The sequence below is a fragment of the Chionomys nivalis genome, chromosome 23 (genome assembly GCF_950005125.1).
Source record: "Chionomys nivalis chromosome 23, mChiNiv1.1, whole genome shotgun sequence".
Taxonomy (NCBI): domain Eukaryota; kingdom Metazoa; phylum Chordata; class Mammalia; order Rodentia; family Cricetidae; genus Chionomys; species Chionomys nivalis.
Genome location: NC_080108.1, coordinates 36,616,105 through 36,631,666, shown reverse-complemented (window position 1 = coordinate 36,631,666; position 15,562 = coordinate 36,616,105).

Here is a 15,562-nt window from a genome sequence, read left to right as displayed (position 1 = left end):
TTTCTACAGAGGAAAACAGAATAAATGAATTTGCTTACATGAAATTTGAAATATGTGCCCCATGTGTTGGCTGTGTGGGGAGATTAGGCACAAATGGATTTTCTATTACAGATCCTCTAGTGAAAATGCGGAGTCACTCACTGGCTCAGGAGGTAAACTGCAGGTAATAAGGAGAACTGGCATAGTCCAGTGGAGGAGTCGGGAGGCCCAACCTCACTCCACACTTGAGACCTTATTATTTCAGTAACACATTCCTGAGTTCCCAGCTGATGAATATTTGTTACAAGACATCACAACTCCACTCTTCTCACCTGCCAAGGTTATATTTTGATTTAGATTTTAATTGGATTTTTAGGAGTTTCTATTTTACCTCAGACATTTGAATCAAAGCACTTTTCTCTCTTCATTTATTTGGAATAGGTCTTCGGGGCTTCCCCATCACACAACATAATTGCAGTAGAATCGTCCCAAGTAGAGAGTGTGCATTCGCACCAGATAAACAGCCGCTCTGCAATTCTAGCAGGATGCCCCCATGTTGGTTTCTCAAATAGAAGAGGAATTTTGTATTTGGGTTGTTGAGTGTAATTAAAGGTTATGTGTTTTAGAATGGTGGATAGCCTGGGGAGAGAAAATCTTCCTATGTTTACTTAGAAGTTAGTATGATCCAATCATCATGTTTGGTACTTTGCTATTTGCTCAATGTTGTAAGCTAAGTCGATGTGGGAGTGATTTCTTTCTAATCTGTTGCTTTCATTGGTTAATTAATAAAGAAAACTGCCTTGGCCCATTTGATAGGCCAACTCTTAGGTGGGTGGAGTAAACAGAACAGAATGCTGGGAGAAAGAAGCCAATTCAGGAGTCGCCATGATTCTCCCACTCCAGACAGACACAGGTTAAGATCTTTCCTGGTAAGCCAGCTCGTGGTGCTACACAGAATATTAGAAAAGGCTTAGATCAATATGTAAGAGCTGAAACTAATGGGCCAGGCAGTGTTTAAAAGAATACAGTTTCCGTGTAATTATTTCGGGTAAAGCCGTGCGGGCGGCCGGGTGCCAGGGACGCAGCCCGCCACTCCATATTACAACACTAAGTAGTATTATCATAATATTATATTTGCATTGTGTGTGAGTGTATGTGTATGTGTGTGTGTGTGTGTATGGAGACATCCTCAGACTCACTAAGTAGCTGAGGATGACATTGGACCTCTAAGCCCCTTGTCCCCAACTCCTGACCTAGGGCTTAGAGGACTGTACCAGGACACCCAATTTTATGCAGCACCGTGTTCAAACTGAGACTTCTCGTAAACCATGTAATCCCTGCATCAACTGTGCTCTATCCCAACCTTACAAGGTGAAATATAAAATGCAAAGGGTTAATTAATTTCATAGGGTTAGAAGTTGCTTGTCCTAAATTTTAAACTGGTTAGCCTAGCTCAGAAACTCTGTTCTTCCTGAAGTTCTGGAGTTAGCTCACTCTGCTGAGTTTTGTCTAATGTGTGTGTTTGCTTCTTCATCCACATGTTGGAATAGCCACAACGGACATCGGTTTTTCTAAGTTTCTAGAAAGCATGAGTTGGAACAGAGTATGGTCAGTGTGAGTCAGACTGCACAATATTCCAGCTCAGTTATACACACTAACGGGGCTAGTGAGCAGCAAGTACCAGTCTTCTTAGTGCGCTCACAGTTTGAAGTCTCTACAGCCCATCCAATGTCTTCCTCTTCTCATCAGATGAGAAAACACTGGTTTTCGTCTGTATGTGTTGATCTATTGATTTTTTTTCCTCAGAAATGGAATCAGTATGATCTATGGGCTTTTGTGAGTGATCTCATTCCCTCAGAATGTCTTGACTTTTTCTCTGGGTTGTAGTTCCTTTTCATTGGTGAATAGTATTCTACTCAGTGGATCTGTTACTTCTGCTTAGTCATTATCAGTGAGTGGGCATTTACCAGAGGAATAGAAACCAGACACTGAATTCACATTTCACCTGAAAGATGCATCTGCCTTTTCAAAAGGTAAAAAGACAGCAAAGCTTGCATCTTCTAATTGATGAGATAGAGTCATTAACAAGATTGTCTGTGTCTTGCTGTGTTCTTTCATCAGTTACTTCATAAGATTTAATCAGAGACCCAAGTAGGCATTTGCCATCTAATAGTTCTTGATTAAACTAAAAATTATCTTTATTTTAATTTTATAAAAATAATTAGGGAAGTAAAGCACATAAATAAAGGAGCCTGTTTTCTGTTGCTCATTCCCTTTCATGGAGTTTTATTGGTTCTTGGAAATCCTAGTGTGTTCATTCTATGTGTCAGAAAGCTAACCAGTCAGAGTTCCTGTGGTCATACATAAGGCACACTACCTGAAGTGTGCATCCAGCACCCATAGACCCACACAACAGAATCATCTGGAAATAGCTCTGTTCTAACCACTGCCCAGGTGTCATTCAACAATGAGAAGAATAAAGAAGTCATTGTATGTTCATGCAATGTGCCACTCACCCTAAGGGTAACAAGGGTACAAGGTATGAAAGCATACACAGTACGGGAGAATTGCACTGACTATGCTAAATAAAGATAGGAAAGAAAGACAGACACACCACTCTTCTTGTATTAAGTTCTAGAAAATGTCACTTAGTTTAAAGTGATGCATAACCAGGCGATGGCTCTTTGGTCTGGAAGACGGAAATCAAGAAGGAAAGAAGACTACCTGTGAAAACGATTATATTTTCTATCTTGATTGTGATCATTGTTTCATGAGATTATGCATATGTTAAAAACTTTCTACATGTGCACATGTTCTTTATTATATCTCAGTTACATCTCAAGAAAGCTGAGATAAGCATGCCAGGGCTGTTTGGTCATCACCTCTGCTTAGAAAGCGTGAAATAAATTATAACAACGCGAAGCAGCAATAGAAAGCAATAAGCAAGTCTAATCATTAGTGTTCTAGTATTAGCCATTGAGGCTCCATTCTAGTGGCTATGATAATGGGACTGTTGTAGTTCTATGTAGTTCTATGTAACATCTACTTTGTCTCCTTTGGGGTATCCTGGTGATGTTTGGAGCTTTTATTTGGAATTGAACTTCTAGTTGTAACTAGTCAAAAAAAAAATTCCTTCCTAATGAGGAGGGAAATAACCATGACTGTACAATAAGGTCTTGTTGTAGAATATTCTTTTAAGATGTGTTACATTTGTTTATGCTGTAGAACATTTGCTTAATGTTGTTAACTTCACAGAGTTAAACAACTCTGTGTTTCTTTGCCTGTCTTAAAACACCTGATTTGCCTAAAAAAAAAGCTGAATATCCAGTATCAAGGTAAGAAGAAGAATATTTATTGTCAGGCAAAGATAATAAATAGGATGAAAAGTGAGAAGAGATGGAGGAATGAGAAAAAGGAGGAGAGGGAGACTCCAGGGGCCAGCCACCCAGCTACACAGCAAGCCACAGAGAAAGAAGTAAATAAAGGTATACAGAAACAGATAAAGACAAAAGCCCAGAGGCAAAAGATAAATGGGATAATTTAAGAAAGGCTGGCTAGCTGGGCGCTGGTGTGTGCCTTTAATAACAGCACTTCAGAGGCAGAGTCAGGCAGACCTCTGTGAGTTTGAGGCCAACATGGACTACAGAGTGAGTTCCAGGACAGCCAGGGCTACACAGAGAAGTTCTGTCTCAAAGGAAAGAAAAACAAAAAAAGAAAAGCTGGCTAGAAATAAGCCAAGCTAAGGCTGGGCATTTATTAGAAAAGATAGGATGCCATGTATTTATCTGGGAGCTGGGTAGCATGCCCCCAAAGAGTAAAAAGCCAAAGAGTTAAAACGACCAACAACAAGGTCTGCTTAAACTCTCCTGTAGAGGTGAAGCCACCAGGTCCATCCAAGCTGGGGACAGCTCTAGTGTGATGCTGGGCAGCCTATAAGCCATCTGGTAGAAGGACCTGGTGTATAAGGATATCAATCCTTTGTGGACAGGCTGAGGCTGCAAACGTGTGTGCTTTCATGCCCATTGTCCAAAAAATACTCACAAAACAAACAAAACAGTAATCATCAACTGCAAATTCCTAGTTTTATCTGTTCTGAGCCACAGCATGGTGAACATAATATTCAAGAGTGGAGAGGATGGAAACACTAGGAAGTGTTATCAGACACTGGAGAATGCTAATGCAATTCTTGAAGCTAAAGACACAGCACTGAAAACCCATGTAGCTTATGGGACAAAATGAAGGGCAGTAGTAAGTCACGCTGGGTGTACCGTCTCTAATCAGCTACCGCTCCCCAGTCACCTGCCATTTATTAACCGTACAGGGAAAGAAATAGTTCGGGTCCATTATAAAGGTAATTGGTCCAAGCTAGGAGTTCCAGTCTATTGTACAGTATCTTCCCGGGAATGAGGGGAGAACTTTTTCTCTCATTTTCCCATTTGATGGCTGTGTGTTAGTAGAATCCTGTTTCTTGCACATCAGTATTCTAAGCTCATGCTGTCTCCATCATCTTAAATTCCCGTTTAGAATAATCATATTAATTTAAAGCCATGTTGCATCTCAGTCTCCTTCAATGCCATTTTTCAACCATCCCCCCCCTCCCCGCACATGTACAAATCATCTTATTTTGCTTCAGATCTTGCTGTGAGCCCATTGCCCACTGGGTAGAAGCACTGGCACTATAATACCATCTTGTGTGAGTCCATTGCTGTTCCCCAGGCAACAGTAACCCCGAGAGTTTCAACTTAATCATGTCATGTCCAACATTGCGCGAGCTTGGCAAAGCTAAGCAGAAATCTGCCTATGTAGTGGAGGTCAGGGTGTTCAATGTGCCCACATGCATCTTGCAGAGAGTAATTTTCTCTCAGTGCTGGATGTGAATCTTCTAATTCTGCCTCACTGACGGAAATAAAAGATGCTTCTCCCTACCACTGGCTCCAAAGGGAATTAAAATTCAGGCAGAAGATACTAAGAACAGAAACTATTATCCAGGATTTCTGAAGCCTTTGATTTGGGTTTCCATTTGTTTTTGTAATTGAAAGATGGAACAGATGGTGCCTGCCTCTTGAGCATGCTGTACCCTTTGTAGCAGCCTGTATAGCTACCAGTTCTTGAGAAGAGAGGACACATTAGGCGACGCCCATGCTTTCTGAAGCACGAGGAGCTCAGTGGAATAGACCATTATGCAGAGGGTGGGTGGGGTGGGCATAGACACATCTGCAGGGCAATAATTCTGATACCTGCTGCAATCCACAAAGGAGGAAAAGTTCAACACAAAAGTGCTGTGCTGAATTTGACTAGCGTTTTAATGATGAAGATAACAATCCCAGGTAATTCTTCAATGAGGCTAGTATCTCCCTATTTCTAGCCCTTCCTGAGTATCAAGAAGACCAGATATAAACTACGTGTGTAGTTCGTAATTTGAAAGGAGGGATTTAGACCATAGACAGCATCTCACAAAAGAGGAGTGTTCCTGTGACCATTGTCTATTTCAGGCAGCAAGCTGTTGCTGAGATAATCCAGCCTATTGTGCAACTGTAAAACCCCTCTTCAGTTATTTCAGTAACGGTTGTAACTTAAAATAAAATTGGCATAACAAAGGAAACGCTGAACAGGAGTGGAAATCAAAGCATGATAAATATTGTCTTTGTTCAGCTCCCTTGTAGTGAACGTCTCGGAGAGACTTAAGCAATCGCTCTTGAGTTCTACTTGATGACATGGCATCTTTTAAATTCATATATTTTAAATTTGCAAGACAGTCAAGTGGGTGTTTCTTTTCTTCTAAATGCTTGTCATTAAACTGGAATGAGCAGAAAAAGAGACGTTGAAGCAGGAGTCGTACTAAAGGAACACCGCCATTTGAGGGGGAGGATTCTGAGCAAGGATACAACTCACTGATAAAGTATTCGTCTATCATGTGTGAGGTCCTGGGTTAAATTCCAAAAATACAGAGAGGGGGATAGACACAGAGGAAGGGAGAAAAGGAGAACTGGAGGGTAAGGAGAGAAAGAAAGAGAGGCAGAGAGAGAGAGACAGAGACAGAGAGAGCAGGGGGCAGAGGGAAGAAAAGTATACTGTTAAAAAAATTATTAAAGAGCTCTCTCTGCTGAAGCCTGCATTAAGTAAGTGCTCCTATTAAATGTTCTGAGCAATATCTCCAGCCGTCTTTTCATCCTGGATTTATTCTCTTCCCCACACTATTCCAGAGTTTAGCAGACAGTCCCTGTGCTTCCACTCTCACTGTAGTTAGAAAGTTCCTGGTGCAAAGAGCATAGGGAGCACAGCTTATTCAGGCTCACAGTGTTGGTGGCGCGAAAATACTTGCCTGGTCCCGTGTGTGGATAGAAAGTCTGCGTAGCTGGAGATGGGAGGGAGAGAAGGTGGCTCTTCTCAAAGCCTACAGGAAGCCTTCACGACACAAAGGGAACCAGGGACAGAGCACAGCCCCCAGTGACATCACCCCAAGGACCCCCTTCCCCCAGTTTGTTTCACCACGAAAACTCTTCAAAATTGTACACCAACTGGGCCCAAGTGCCAAACCCATGGGTCTCTGAAAAATTTTACAGGGAAACCAAACACAATTCCATTTAAAAGATAAATACGTATCTAGTGAATGTTTATATATTATAAAATAATGCATGCTTATTAAAGTGAGGCCACAAACGAAAGAACCATGCTATGATGTGTAGAGAGGTTGTCCACGTGGACCTTTCATTCGGTTTTTCCCGTTTTGTGCGAATTTCTCAAATTTATGTAAAAATCACTAAAGAGGTAAGCTTTCGTGAGCATCATTTTTTAAACAAGTTATAACATCCACTTTGTAGATGAACATCTAAATTGCTCAATAATAACACCATATTAATTCAAAACTATTAAAATGTGTTCTTAATGGTTTTGAACATTCAGATTGTGTCTGAATGTTAGAATATTATAGGAAACACTCAGACGGAAAAAGCTGTATATAAGATCATTTTACATTCAATGGTTTATGTAGAAAACTTTCCAGACATAGGCTGGAAGTTGGTAAGAGTTGGCCCATTCATATGCCATTAGCAGTTTATGAAAGCGATAAGGGATGTGAGGAGGCCTAAATGTTTGCTAATTTTATGGGCAGAACAGGAATCTCATTTTAATTTGCATTTCTTGTATTATGAGGAAGCTGAATCCTTTTTTGTTTGTTATTCTGGTTCCACTTCATGAATTGCCCAGGTCATTTGAGGGCTTGTAATTAAAGGCTTTTGACTCTGTCCCTTTTATGCATGTTCTCAACCGTGGTGGTTCACGCTCATCCTTGATTTGTTTGGGGTTCCCAATTTGTTTTATTCATTTTCACTTTGGTTATTTCTTGTGGGGAAAGTTTTGACTTGCAAACAGATAAATTGTAGTGTTTCCACTCTCTTTGGGCCTCTTCAGCTTAGAAAGCCTCCACACACACCCACTTTCAGAAGCTCCGAAGTTAAAACATAGGCTGTATTTTTACACACTGAACCCTTCAGTATAGCCAGAGAGTTTCCTATAATGAATTGTGGAAACCACAATTGAGTAATTATTCTGAAAATGTTATATTATCACTAGTTACCTAAAGTGGTATTTGTGCCACTACCTGGGATTGCTTTTCTTACACACACACACACACACTCACACACACACACTGTGGTCACAGGCATATATTATAAAGGTCATTGGTTTCTGCTTCCTAGCAAAGGGATAATCATTTCACCTTCTGTCCGAGTGCCCTATCTACAGTCAGCTCCGCCCAATGCAGGCTCAGTGCATTACAGCCTAAGTCAGTAGTTCCTTTTGGCCGCTGCCAGTCAAAATGTCACTACCTACCAGCTTGGTCAGTTCCTTAACCCCAACTCTTCCACATCTGTTCCTACAATCTCCTTTCCATTCTCATCGGTGTTTGCCTCAAAGATGAAGCTACATCTTCAAAATAAGCTCACTAAGCCAACATCTCCCAGGACTTGGAAGCCTCCAATGTAGACTCTGCCTTCTTTTTACCAAAGAAACACAATGTTAACTATTGTCCCTCTCTCATCAAAACGGCTCTCCATTTCTCTTTTCCTTAAGGTAATGAGTCACAACCAGTGGGCTGTGACCCCACTGAGGTCCAAAACTTCTTTCACAGGTGTTATCTAAGGCCACTGGAAAACACAGATATTTATATTTCAATTCATAACAGTAATGAAGCTACAGATAGGAAGTATCTATGAGAATAATTATGGCCTTAGTAAGGTTGCGAATCACTGCCTCAAGGCAAAGACACATGTTGATTCCTCTAAAGCAGCTAATCCAGCAAATCATGCTCCTTCCAGGCTGACCTTCAACATGCTACCCGGTTCCTCTACCTGGAATATTTGTTTCCTGATAAACAAACCTATTCCCTTGTAGTTCTAGAAGTCAGAAACCAGAGCTGTGTTCCAGGCTACCACCCAGGGGTTGAGAAGATGCACCCCTTCTAGTCTAGTTTGGTTGACTGTGCCTAGTGAGCATTTTTACATCACTCGGGCCATGTCCTTTGTGATCCCAGCTTCTTTATCTCTGGGTTTACTTTTCAGTTGTAAGGACTTCTGCTCTACTACACATTACTCATAATGAGCCATCATGGGACAAAAGCCCTTGAGCCAATGATCATAGACCCAAACACCCGAAGCTGGGAGCAGGAACAAACTTTATTCATGACGTGGAGTGGTAGAGGGGAGGGGATCGTATGTGAGAACATGAGGGAACTGGATGGTTGGATTGGGGAAATGACTGAGTGCGAGAGCAATGAAAGAGATGTCCTGATAGAGGGAGCTATTATGGGGTTAGGGAGAATATTGACACTAGGGAAACTCCCAGGAATCCACAAGAATGACCCCAGCTAAGACTCCTAGCAATAATGGAGAGGGGGCCTGAACTGACCTTCCCTTGTAATCAGATTGAGGACTACCCTAATTATTATTGTAGAACCTTCTTCCAGTATCTGATGGAAGCAGATACAGAAACCCACAGCCCGACACCAAGCTCTGGGAGTCCAGTTGAAGAGAGGGAGATGAGATTTATATGAGCAAAGGGGCAGTCAAGATAATGATGAGGAAATCTACAGAGACAGCTGAGCCAAGCTTGTAGGAACTCGTGGACTCTAGAGGACACCTGGGGAACCCGCACAGGGCTAAATTAGACCCTCTGCAAGTGGATGACAGTTGTGTAGCTTGGTCTGTTTGAGGTACTCCAGGCAGTGGGACCAGTATCATTCCCTGATGCATGAGTTGGCTTTTTGACCCTGTTCCCTATGACGGGATGACTTGATCAGCCTTGATGCAAAGTGGAGGGGCTTGGTCCTGCCTCAACTTAATGTACCAGGCTTGGTAGACTCCCAATGTGAGGCCTTACCCTTTAGGAGGAGTGGATTAGGGATGGGTTGGGAGAAGGTAACGGGGAGCAGTAGGAGGGGAAGGAGGAAGATGTTGCAGGAGGTCCTTCCGCTCCTCCAGCCAATAGCCGCCGAGATACCAGCTCATTGGGGCGTGGTCTCTTTCCCTTTAAAAAAAGCGGCTACTTCCCTCCTCTCTCTCTTTACTTCCTGCTCCGGTTCCGGCGACTAGACTTCTTCCTAATTGCGTGCGCAGAGGGCTGTTGTCTGGGATGGTGATCTGTAAGTTTATTCCCCTTTAAATAAATACCACCCTATTAATCACAATTCCAAACTGGTGTGGGATTGTTTATGACTTGCGCCTTCAGGAAGAATTGGGGTTGGTATGTAAAATGAAAAATTTAAAGAATAAATAAAATATTAATCTTTCTCCCCTTTTTTATCCTTCTGTCTACCCTTCCCCTGTCTTTTCCCAAATTGTCCCTCAAATTCATGGCCTCTTTTTCTTTACTGATTGTAATTACATATGTATATGTATGCAAATATAAACAAATAAATGTATAAATACAAAAAATACTTATACCAGTGCTTAATATAGGGATAGAAAACTAACACAACCAACTTAAAAGCCTTCCACATTCCGCTGCCTATGATCCCTCTCCATTCCCAAGGGCAGCTGGGGGTCGCCTCCTGATGGTTCTCACTCCTACCTTCTCTCACAAGGACTTATGTGGTGAAGCTGCGTTTTCTAGGCCAGGACAAACTTGTATCAGGAGCTTAATTTCCTTTACTCTGTACATTAAAACACTCTCCAACTCCAGGAACACTGATGTAGACATAGCCTGTATGACAGTCAGTGCGTGTGTCTAATGTAGACCCAGCCTGTGTGACAGTCAGTGCATGTGTCTGATGTAGACCTAGCCTGTGTGACAGTCAGTGTGTGTGTCTGATGTAGACCTAGGCTGTGTGACAATCAGTGCATGTGTCTGATGTAGATCTAGCCTGTGTGACAGACAGTGTGTGTGTCTGATGTAGACCTAGCCTGTGTGATAGTGTGTGTGTTTGATGTAGACCTAGCCTGTGTGACCAAAGGTCAGTGCGTGTGTCTGATGCAGACCCAGCCCTTGTGATAGTCAGTGTGTGTGTCTGATGTAGACCTAGCCTGTGTGACAGTGTGTGTGTTTGATGTAGACCTAGCCTGTGTGACCACAGGTCAGTGCGTGTGTCTGATGTAGACCCAGCCCATGTGACAGACAGTGTGTGTGTCTGATGTAGACCTAGCCTGTGTGACAGTGTGTGTGTTTGATGTAGACCTAGCCTGTGTGACCACAGGTCAATGCATATGTTGATGAGGATTTTTTCTTTCCCTTTAATGTTTTTCCCCAACTGTATTTTTATTATTAATTTTTGATACACTCCTTCAGAAAAAGCAGCCCAAAATAGTGTTTGACTATTTGATGAGACAGATGCAGCTAAATCGTGACTCAGAATCTTAGTTATCTAGAAATTAAACAGATATCCTGTGCTTCAGTTCCCTAATCTATAAAGTGATCATAATAGTCACCATCTCATAGAACTGATGCATTTATAAAATCAGCTCACATAAGTAGAGAGCCAAAAACCACATGAAACACAGGGAATGCGTAAAAGAAGCTAACTACTATCATTGCTATCAAGATTGCAATATTATCTGTTCAATAAGCATTTTAGGATTCCCAGTTGTATTCAATTTGTTGAAAATAGCTCTAAATTTAGAAGAGACAGGCACCTAAATTAATGAATGACAGACACAATTTGCTTAAGACAGAGACACAAAATGGAATGTGGATTCTTCTCAGAGGCCCTGACATAGTCACCTGTGGAGCTCAGTCATCAGGGCTGTGTCTTTGATGTTGTGCAGAGAGTGACAGACAGGGTTCAAGCAACAGAGAAGGCGGTATGTGTTTAAGTCTTCTCCCCGGGGATGAGAGGTTCCATCCTATGGGGGCTTATGAGGCCCTGAAGCGTCCTTGACCTGTGTGAAGTGAGAAAGACAAAGGATGCAAAGAACCACACCTTTGCTGCTGTTCAAATGGGGAAAGTCATATACCTCAAATGGAGATTTTTAAGAAGATAGCTACATGGGCGAGAATATAGAGATCAATAGGTAGATAATAGATGAACAGTTATATAGATATGTAGAAAGATAACACAAGTAGGTTGATTATACATACATTTACATGCACACATAGAGAGATCTGGGTAGGTAAGTACATAGATGAATAGATGCATAGAAACTTACTTTGGAAATAATTGAAAGGATGGCCAAAAAGCTAAAATGTTTAAATTTTTTTTTCTTTTTAAAAATTTAGTTTTCGAACTGGGGAGATGTGTCAGTAGTTAAACTACATAGGGCCGAGGACGGAAGTTTGGGTCCCCAGAGCCCATGTAAATGCTGAGTAGGTGTGACAGAAGAGTTTCTAGCCTCAGTCTAGAAGAACTGAGACAGGGACCCCAAAGTGAGCTGACTGGCCCTTCCTCCGCTAAGGATTGGCAACTCCTACATCAATCCCAGGCCTCCAAAAGCTCAGTTTCCCACGTGTGCCCACATGAATGCACTACACGTGCACACCACCCCTCCGAACTTGAAAGCAGAAAAGAACTGCTATGAAATGATAAATTATTAATTCTGTAAACAAGAGATTGAGAGATGAATTTGGATAGTTGTGCAGGGGACACATGGAGAATCAAAATAGAGGTCATCTAATATATGGTCAAGATCTCTTTGGGAAAGATTTGAACTATAACTTTAAGTTTCCTTGTGAGCTGTCAGTGATGCTACAAGCTGTTAATGCCAGCATTTGGGGGGCAGAGGCAGGCAGATCTCTGCGAGTTTGAGGCCAGCCTGCTCACAGAGCGTGAGTTCCAGGACAGCCACGGCTGTTGCACAGAGAAATCCTGTCTCAAAAAACAAAGCAGAAAAACAACAAAACTGTTTCATTCTAGCTCACTCTCTGCTTCCTCCATCCTTCCGAACATCCCCATTTTTATACTCTAAAGTTGTTCTGTGCTTCTTCTAACTTTAATTTAGCATTTTAATTTAATAGTCTTTTATAATTTAGGGAGTGATAAAAATAAGCATTCATGGCAGAACGTCCTTCCTGGCAGCACAATGTCCAGTCATTTTTCTCCCATATAGGTATAGGGGCCAAAACACGACACCTTCTTTCATGTCCTGCTTCACAAGGACAGAGTGAGATAAACACATCAAGATTATATGCAATAAACTAATTAACATTAGTTGCCAGTGAACGAGAAGCTAGGGTTGGACCTCATGGGTTTGTTTGATGCATTATGATCTTTTGAACGTTCTCACAAATTTGTGTTCAAGTGCTGACCTAGCCTTATAAGTATTTAATGATTTTAGGTACCCTAGTATCACACCTGAGGCAGGATGCCTTTGGAGAACGTAGTTTCATTATTCCTGGAGATGCTAAAATCCAAGCATAGTGGTCAGGCTCTGGGGAGAAAAGCTTGGCTGCATCACCTGATGGCTGATAGCAGATGGTGGGAATGCCTATGGAAACATGCCATCTCATTTCAAAACAAGAAGTCAAAGAGAGTGGGTGGGGCTCGTTCAGGCTTTGAGAAAACCTTCTTGCAAAAAGCAGACCGGTTCCAGTGAGAAGCACTTTAATCCCACCCACAAAGGTGAGATTCCATGGACCTTCACCTCTGACTAGTTCCCGACCTAAGCTTCCCTCCATGCCTCCTGGTTCCATCTGTAGCACACAGACCGGTAGAGCAGCTGCTCTCAAACCAAGACAGCTGGGCTGACGGAACCACCGCACCACATGGAAATTCCTCCAGAAACAGCTGTTCTGCTGTGGCAATGCCCATCACAGAAGCATGCCCCAGGTCAACACAAGGACCAACGGGAACCCTGAGGGAATGATCACTTGTTCTGTGCTGCTGCTGGATACTGCCAGCCTCTCCTGACCAGGCACTTTCCAGGGAAAGAGAGGGGTGTGAGCCTATTGAGCCAGGGGAGTCAGGCTACCTCCTCAGACACATTCCACAGCTTTTCCAACAGCTAAGGAGAGACCCAAGTGAGGTTTAGGTGTGCAAGGGAGCCCTCTGTATCTGCTCTTTATCTCTCAGGCACAATCTTGCTAATGGCACTTAGTGGAACTTAATAACTGCTTCTCAAACACTCGAATAGTTTTCCCAGGTGAAGCACAATAGCGGCGGCGCCCCACTGTATTTCCAGGACATTTTTGACTCTACTTAATTCTGCTTCTCTAAAAATCAGGCTTTCCGGTGCTCTCTGCCTTGGGTATGGAAAACTCGTGGGTGGTGATGGACACTGTGTTGATTGGCGCTTTTATTCTGACTGTTGATATAGCAGCGTACAGCCATGCCTGTGTAGGCAAGAATCCTTAACACAGTTAAGGTAAGGCCAGAGTGACTCATGAATGCTGCCCTCCTATACTTCAGGGCCACAGAAAGTGTGATGGTTTCAGCAAACGACGACATGACTAGCAGAGAGGAGCATGAGGAGGGTTGGGCAAGCAGGGTAGACGATAAAGTGGGAGGGCAGGGAGTTTCCGAGAAGAAATAATAAAAGAGTCGTTCTGGAGACAATGAGCCTTCCCTGTTAGTGTGAGCAGGAGGAAGCATAGCTTGGTGGGAATGATACATACAAGGTGGTTTTCTGCACAGCTGCGAGGTTAAAGCATAGGACATAATGTTTTCTCTCTTCCAAGGCAGTGGATCTATGTAATAAAATATTTAAAGTAAAGAAAAAATCGTATTAAGTTATGACTGACGTATCTAAGATCTGAAATACAGATGGTAAACTTGCTGAGCTGGTGCTCAAATCTGCTGGCTGGCAAATTAGCGATAACTGGCACCTTTTTTTTTAACTGACAGTGTTCTAGATTGTAAAGAGGAATGGTGACTTTAATTAGGAGGGGTTCTTTTTTTTCTTTCCTTTTCCAAGCAGTAGCTCAGAGTGCTGTCTTATGACGCTTTTCAAGGTCTTGGTTAACCCCAGGAGGCTGCCCCAGGAACAGCGCGGCTGAACGCCTCCAATCTGAGTAGTCTATGACTTCAGCAAACTTTCTTGTTGCTGGCTGTTGAGCAGCACAGGAAATTTAGGAAAAACTGGAGAGTTAAGAACTTAAACCTGCTTCATACCCTTCCAGGTGCAATGCATTAGCCATGACTGCTCAAGCAAATGCTACTGTAAGGACATAAAATTTTTTAAAAAATCTTTACTTGGCTAGGAGCTGGTTAGGACACATGCCTTGAGCTCTTTGCAGCATCAAGAGTTAGCTGAAAACAGAAACCTTTGCAAAAGTGCAAACCGACTGCCCTAGCAACTAGTCCCCAACTTTGTGGGTCTAGACAGGAGCAGGAATAACTGCCTGGGGGAGAAACGGGGGGAGGGGCATGCACAGAAGCAGAAGTAGCCACTTAAAGGAGGAAAAGGGTATGCAGAAGGAGTCCGTACCCTGTACTGCAGAAGGAGTCCGTTCCCTGTACTGCAGAAGGAGTCTGTACCCTGTACCACAGGAGTCCGTTCCCTGTACTGCAGAAGGAGTCTGCACCCTGTACCACAGAAGGAGTCCATTCCCTGTACTGCAGAAGGAGTCTGTACCCTGTACCACAGAAGGAGTCCGTTCCCTGTACTGCAGAAGGAGTCTGTACCCTGTACCACAGAAGGAGTCCATACCCTGTACTGCAGAAGGAGTCCGTTCCCTGTACCGCAGAAGGAGTCTGTACCCTGTACCACAGAAGGAGTCCATACCCTGTACTGCAGAAGTCCATACCCTGTATTGCAGAAAGAGTCCATACCCTGTACTGCAGGAGTCCGTACCCTGTACTGCAGAAGGAGTCCGTACCCTGTACTGCAGAGGAAGTCCGTACCCTGTACTGCAGAAGGAGTCTGTACCCTGTACTGCAGAGGAAGTCCGTACCCTGTACTGCAGAAGGAGTCAGTACCCTGTACTGCAGAAGGAGTCCATACCCTGTACTCAGCAAAACCAACCCCCTGGACCCTAAGTAAACCTGGCTTGCGGTTTTAGCCTATATATGTCAACCCCAAATGAGGAATGAGAGCTCTCCCTACTGCGCTGTGTCGCATGTGAGAACTCCCAGCTAGCTGCAAAGAATTAAACCTTGCATTTGCATTCTGGACTTGACTGGATTACAGAGGTCTCTCTGGGAGTCTCTCAACTTGGGCAC